Source organism: Lolium perenne, chromosome 1 (assembly GCF_019359855.2).
Source record: "Lolium perenne isolate Kyuss_39 chromosome 1, Kyuss_2.0, whole genome shotgun sequence".
In the NCBI taxonomy this organism is placed as follows: domain Eukaryota; kingdom Viridiplantae; phylum Streptophyta; class Magnoliopsida; order Poales; family Poaceae; genus Lolium; species Lolium perenne.
In genome coordinates, this window is record NC_067244.2 from 100783919 (window position 1) to 100791339 (window position 7421).

The following is a 7421-nucleotide window of genomic DNA, read 5'->3' on the forward strand; positions in this document are numbered from 1 at the left end:
TGAACTAGGATGGGTGAGACGGCGTCGGGGGTGCGGCTCGACGCGGGGAAGGTGATGGAGGCAGTGCGGAGCCCAGGGGATCGCCGGAGAGTCGCCGGTGTCGAGCTCCTGCGGCGGTTAATGAAGGTCAACGATGCTGGGATGGCTGAGGACGGGAATCGGAAGGGGAGGAGGTCCAGGAGGGGCGCAAGCTCACCAGGAACGCGAGGAGAACGCCGAAGATGGAGGAGGAGGTCGGAGACAGCCGTAAACGTCGCCGGAGTGTGGCGGCCGGCGAGGAGAATTGGGGACCTTGCGCTCGATAGGGTGGCTCCTAGCTCGATTCCTTTGGAGGGGATGACGAGGACGACGATGCGAATCTGCGGGTGGCTTCAGTTCGCTGAGGGACGTCCTAGAGAGGCGGTGCCATGGTGGGGTGGAGGTGGTACTGTGGGACTTTTCCCCTTGGTGTCGTTCACAGAGAAAAGAGAAAGGGGAGAGGGTGGCGGCGCGAGGATGGGAAAAGGGGAGAGGCTAGGGTTTCCCAGGGGGCTGCCTCGGTGGATATTAAAGGGGGGAGCAGGTGGGGGAGCGGGCGTGGTCCATGAGGCCATGGCGATGGTAACGGGCACGGGGGGCTCACGCCTCCCGCGTGAGGGGAAGAGGACAACGAGGAGGTCGTACCATTTCGTTTCAGTGGAGGAAAGGTGGGTTGGACCAGAACTGGGCTGGGAAGAGAAATGGGCCTCCGTGTTGGATTGGGCTGCGAGAGAGAGGAAGAGTTAGAGAGAGCTGGGCCAGGAAGAGAGAGAGAGCAGCCCAGGGTGAGGGGAGAGGGTTTTCTTGAATGAATAGAAAGAGGTGGTTTATTATATAAACCATATGAGAGGCGAAAACGAAATAGTTTTTATTTAAAATAATTTTATTTTGTTAAAACATGGATGTGATGCGTGCATGATGCCATGATGATGCACAAGAAGAAAAGAAACAAACAAATCTAATAGGGGTGCTATCCCGGGCCGTTACAGTCGACACCACTAACAAGGGATCGCGCCCCGAGATCCCACGTCCAGGTACGGGGGAGAGAGGTGAACTAGCGGATCTTCTGGCGATATGTCGATCTACTCGACACCACTAACAAGAGTTCTTGCTCCACGTAGATCGACGACACCACTAACAAGAAGTCGTTGTTCCGTCGATGATGATGCACTTCTGATGAGATCCTCCGAAGATCGAACCTATTAGGATGAAGGCATAGATCGTCCAACCCACGTAGATACGTAAGACTCAGAGAAACTCGGATAAGAGAGAAGACTCAAAACTCGCAAAGATAAGAGAGAAAGAATAGAGGCAAGGAGAAAAATCAGAGCTAATCAGATCTATCCAACGAATTTTAGAAAATAGTTTTGACACTAGACACAACGACCGTTGGCAAGGCTATCCTACAGGCTGGACTAGTGGGGTACTGTCAACCTGAGCTCTGATACCAACTTGTGACGCCCCGGAACCGGTACCCTGAGGATCCCAGCGATCCCGCCGAAATCCGCACGATAGTGATTCCGACACGCCCTCCGACACGACGTGCGCGACAAAGCACACGTGATGCCAGAGGAATTACCACGAGTAGTAACATTACAACAGGATTACAATAGAGCCCACAAGATACATATATTACAACAACGACTCCAACGAGTCAAGATACAAATATACAATACAAAGATCCAAATCATACAGAAGATCGAATACGTCCGAGTACGGACAAGATACAAATTGGACTAAGAGTCCTGAAGATAACCAGCGGCGTCCATAACCCTGCTCAGGCCAAGCCGGAAGGGTAACCTTGCTAACGTCGTCTTCATCGAACATATCTTCATACCTGCCCGGTTATATCCCGTAGAAGCAGCAATAAGTACGGGTTCGTACTTAACAAGACTTCAAGACGTATAAGCATTCGTCAACCAGTCGTCCTTTGTACTTGAGGCACGCAGGGGACTTAGAGGACGCAAGAGGAACGTCATAGGCAATATGGTGGGGTTAAGCGGCAGTGCGCATGCACTAAAAACCTATAGAGACACTCTACAACATTCGTCTAATCAGAGAAGATGAGAGAGCGCATAAACTAACAGTTCTATACTCTGCAAACATAACACAGCCGATGCGATCCCCCTTAGCCAAGAGGTACTAACAAGGCACTCACACAGTTGACAAGTTTTAACCAGTTATTATTTAGGTTGTTCTATGATATGGGCACGGAGGCCTATGTGGAGCCCCGATTCAGGACTCCACCAGCTTAGTTATCTTATTTTATGTATATGGTCATATGTGGGCCAATTAGGGTTTTTAATAAATTGAGTCAGTTTGGTTTGGGCCTGTCCAAACCAAGGTAGAGAGGCCCACTAGGGGCCGGCCGGCCACCCCACCCCTCATATAAGTGGAGGTGCGGCTAGGTTTAGAGGTAGAACAAGTTTAGTCTAAAGTTTAGGTTATACCTAGTTGCGTGTGTTCACGTGTATCATCCCTCCGGGGGTACGGCGCTGCCGTTTATCTATACTATTATCCGCTGCGAAGGTTCTTGTGTTCATCAAGGATTATCTAGCTCTTGGTTTGAGGCGTATCGTTCATCGATCCGTTGCTTGCTGGATTCGTTCCCTCTTCTCCAGGCTGCGTTCATCGCGTTGTTGGGAGGATTCTCTACCCCAGGTTCTCGCTGTGAAAGATCGGGCATCAACTTAGGTGGATTGGCTTAGATCCACCGTATCATGTGGTACATGATACGGTGGATCTAAGCCAATCCACCTAAGTTGATGCCCGATCTTTCACAGCGAGAACCTGGGGTAGAGAATCCTCCCAACAACGCGATGAACGCAGCCTGGAGAAGAGGGAACGAATCCAAAGAAGCAACGGATCGATGAACGATACGCCTCAAACCAAGAGCTAGATAATCCTTGATGAACACAAGAACCTTCGCAGCGGATAATAGTATAGATAAACGGCAGCGCCGTACCCCCGGAGGGATGATACACGTGAACACACGCAACTAGGTATAACCTAAACTTTAGACTAAACTTGTTCTACCTCTAAACCTAGCCGCACCTCCACTTATATGAGGGGTGGGGTGGCCGGCCGGCCCCTAGTGGGCCTCTCTACCTTGGTTTGGACAGGCCCAAACCAAACTGACTCAATTTATTAAAAACCCTAATTGGCCCACATATGACCATATACATAAAATAAGATAACTAAGCTGGTGGAGTCCTGAATCGGGGCTCCACATAGGCCTCCGTGCCCATATCATCCTCCCCCCCTTCAAGAAGCGTTGTCCCCAACGCGTGAGGGTCTTCTGGAAAAGGTGACGTGATATGAACATGACACGTCCTCGCCGTCTTCAAGTCTTGCTTGCCTTCCACACCACATCCTCCCTCGCGGCCTGCTTGACTTGACACAGCACTTGGCGCCTCCTTTCTTCTCCATATGAGCTTGGACTTCGGCGCCAACTCCTTCGTTTTGCGAGGTTTTGATGGACCCTTGTGGCGCTGCACATGACCCTGCACAAGATGTGTAATTCCTGGGCCACATAAATGTCTCACACGTCCATCCTTGCCTCGATGCATCCGCGGTGTCGCGGAAAACTGGACTGCAGTACTCCTAGCACGGTAATGCCGCTGCCCACTGTCTCCACTGACGCGCTCGCCTCCCACTCCTCCCACGCGCATCTGCGCCACATGTACTGAAGTATCATCAGCACAAATATCATCAGTCTGTATACTGGCATCAACACAAACTGGAACTGTAGCACATGCTGCAACATCCACATCAACAACAAGTGTAGCTTCATCCGGCTTGTCACCAACAAGAACTGTCTTGTCATCTACATGCATGGCTGAAACAACACCAACATCAATGGTCGGAACATCATGCACTTCTTGCTGCACTTTAGGCTTGTGCAACTTCTCTTTACGCACCACTAACTCCACATCGGACTTGATATGATCATCACCCATAGGCTTCAAAGTCCGCTGTTTGCCACCATGCATAAAAGAATATGTATTTGCTGCTTGACATGTGTCACATTACGATCATACTGCCAAGGACGCCCAAGTAGCAATCCACACACCTCCAATGGCAACACATCACAATCGATCTCATCAACATAATCATCAACTGTAAATGGCACACGCACCTTATGAGTAATCTTCAGCATACCACAGCTATTCAACCACTCAAGACGTTTAGGTTCAGGAAGACGCCATGTAGACAATCCCAATGCTGCCACCATCGCCTTGCTAATGCCATTAGTACAGCTTCCACCATCAACCATCAACTTGCAAGCCTTGCCCTTGATAAAGCACTGAGTCTGAAACAAACTCCACCGCTGACCCTTGTCAACTGTCTTGCAAGCATCACCTTGTACCCTCTTGAGTTGCATATTCAGCCCGCTCAATGGTACATCCGCCTCAACAGTCACAGTAGTACTCTTGGTATCAGAGCCAGGTTTCCTCTCCTCTGAAGATTTCACCTCAACCTTAGTGACTGTTGGTAGTGGAACAATCTCCTGAATAGGAACTATGCACTTGTCCACTTCCTCTATTGCATGCACAACTCTGGACGACTGCTTACGCTGCTGCAATGGTAACCCAAAACCACCACGAAGAAACATTTTGAAGTCCGCCCAAGTATAAGCATACTCGCCTCTATCAACGGCATCATACCAATATATGTCCAACTCGGCATCCACACGCCTGTGAGCTAGAAGACAGGCATCATACCCAGTGAACTTCCCTTTGTAGCGACGACATCGTTGGAAACCCAACTCCATGTACTTCTCCCAATCCTCGTCTTGCTCAATTGTCGCGTCATGGCATAAATACCACTTTAGTCCTGACACACAATGCGGTACGTCCTCCCAACGGCGGATATCAAGGTAATCATTGAAAACATCACCGGATTTCGTGCCACGTGAACACCGTATGCCACGCACATCGTCTCCAAATGAAGCAACAACAGTAGTAGCATCAAGGAGCATCGCCGGAGAAACAAGAGCAGCAGTAGCCGAAGAAGCAACCGCAAAGAACAGGAGAAACCGCCGGAGGAAAAGCCGCAGGAACAGACGCCGTCCCGGCCAGACCCGGTTGGACCGGCCTCCACCGGCCGCCGGTCCGGCCATCGGTCTGCTGACTGTCGCCACCCGGATCGGCTGCCTCGTCCCGGAGCACAACCGGAAAGTGGCGAAGTTGCGAACTGGACGGTTTGCCGCCCGGTCGGCCGGGTTCTCTGCCAGGCAGCCCGGTCAGTTCCGGTTGACCGGATTTCATACGAAGTTTTTCCTGGTCGCGAAATTTCGTCTTCTTCCCGATTCTGGTCGCGATTTTTCGCGATTTTGACCTCCGAAACAGCCATGGATGACCTCCAAACTTCACCAAACAACACCAAACTTCCTCCAACCAAGCTCCTTCGACCGAGAGCCAAACTCCTCCGATCTTAGAGCTAATCTTCTCCGATGCAAACCGATCAAAGAGATCGATCAACAACACCTCGCCGTGAGCAACCCAGAAAGCTGATACCACATGATACGGTGGATCTAAGCCAATCCACCTAAGTTGATGCCCGATCTTTCACAGCGAGAACCTGGGGTAGAGAATCCTCCCAACAACGCGATGAACGCAGCCTGGAGAAGAGGGAACGAATCCAGCAAGCAACGGATCGATGAACGATACGCCTCAAACCAAGAGCTAGATAATCCTTGATGAACACAAGAACCTTCGCAGCGGATAATAGTATAGATAAACGGCAGCGCCGTACCCCCGGAGGGATGATACACGTGAACACACGCAACTAGGTATAACCTAAACTTTAGACTAAACTTGTTCTACCTCTAAACCTAGCCGCACCTCCACTTATATGAGGGGTGGGGTGGCCGGCCGGCCCCTAGTGGGCCTCTCTACCTTGGTTTGGACAGGCCCAAACCAAACTGACTCAATTTATTAAAAACCCTAATTGGCCCACATATGACCATATACATAAAATAAGATAACTAAGCTGGTGGAGTCCTGAATCGGGGCTCCACATAGGCCTCCGTGCCCATATCATTCTATCTTACTATTCAAGTTATTAGCATTGAAACAACAGGTGTAAGTTGTCTATGGTCGAGTCGTACAGCTCCAAGTCGTCCATAACAGCTGACGCGGCTTATCGATAAGATTGTAACCCTGCTGGGGTGCCCAAATGTGCCCACACGCACGATCAACCCACTTACGACAGGTGGATATCACGACACGCACTCTCCTTCACGACAACAATGTCCAGGAAGCCACCTAACTAAGTTAACCCGTTTCGGAGCCCGATCGAAACTCCGAGGCGGACCTAGCTGTTGCGAGAACGGCTAAGAGGATCAGAGCCCACTAGAGGATGACCTCTTAACAATACGTGCCGCACCTACGGACGTGCAAGAGACAACGGGGATACAAGGCACTCACGGCTTCCCCAAAAGTAACATCATATCATCTGACCACAAAGAAACATGCTTGCACGCTCGGGAGAAACAAAATAAACATCCAAACTAGTTGTGGCCACTGGACAAGGCTGTAGATTACGGCAGTGGTCGAGGGGAGACCCGGTAAGCATACCCACGTGTGGTTAGAGCGCTCAGTCTCGGAACAGATAACAAGAACTCGGGGTCCTAAGATATTTAGGAAACACAAGTGAGCCGTCACAAAACGAGCAGCTGACCCACCGATGCCTCCGCTAAACAAATATCAACAACTAAAGTAACCATGATTCTTCCCAACATATAACTCGATAAGATAACAATAATGGTAACGAGATAAAACAACACTAGCATGCACTACGACTCGCAAAGGCAGACTCGATAACCAAACAATAGCTGTAGGTGGTTGGTGGAGGCAATATAGGCTACTTGAGGCAACAAGTGGAAGGGACACGTGACAAGAACGCAACTTAAGGATAGCATGAGGGAGAAGGAAAAATGAAATAGGTAAGCGACTCCTGCAGGGGCAGGGGTATAGGGGAAATGCTTGCCTGTTAAAGCTTGCCGAGGAACATCCGGAGAACTTGGCGTATCTCACCGCACCACTTCGTGATCCTATCCGGGAAGAAGCAAATGCTGGAACACACATCGGATGCAAATCTTACTACTATGGATAAATAAGATCCAGCATGATCAAGATGATATGCATGACATGGCAGTGATGGTGCAATGCAACTTATCCATATTAATCGGAGTCAAAACCCCGGACAAACAATTAAGGTTGAAGTTGCATTTCTACCGCCAAAGTTAAGTGTTGATTAGCATGGCAAGATATGGCAGGGGTGGGCTACTTCAATATTAAACGGAGCGGGGAAATCCTAGTTGGAATTCCGAAATACTCCGCATATATGTAAGGTGAACATGCATAACTATCAGCGTGCGACATGATGCGAGATGCAAA

The 7421-nt window shown here is 50.0% G+C and overlaps 1 long non-coding RNA gene across 1 annotated transcript; it reads right to left on the bottom strand.

The window, feature by feature from the left end:
- Positions 1 to 1622: 1622 nt before the first annotated feature.
- LOC139838704 (uncharacterized) lies at positions 1623 to 7194 on the bottom strand. The gene is made up of 2 exons (XR_011756546.1): positions 7012 to 7194; positions 1623 to 1855 (listed from the first exon to the last, which is right to left on the bottom strand). It is a non-coding gene; the product is annotated as an uncharacterized lncRNA (long non-coding RNA).
- Between the last annotated feature and the right edge of the window lie 227 nt (positions 7195 to 7421).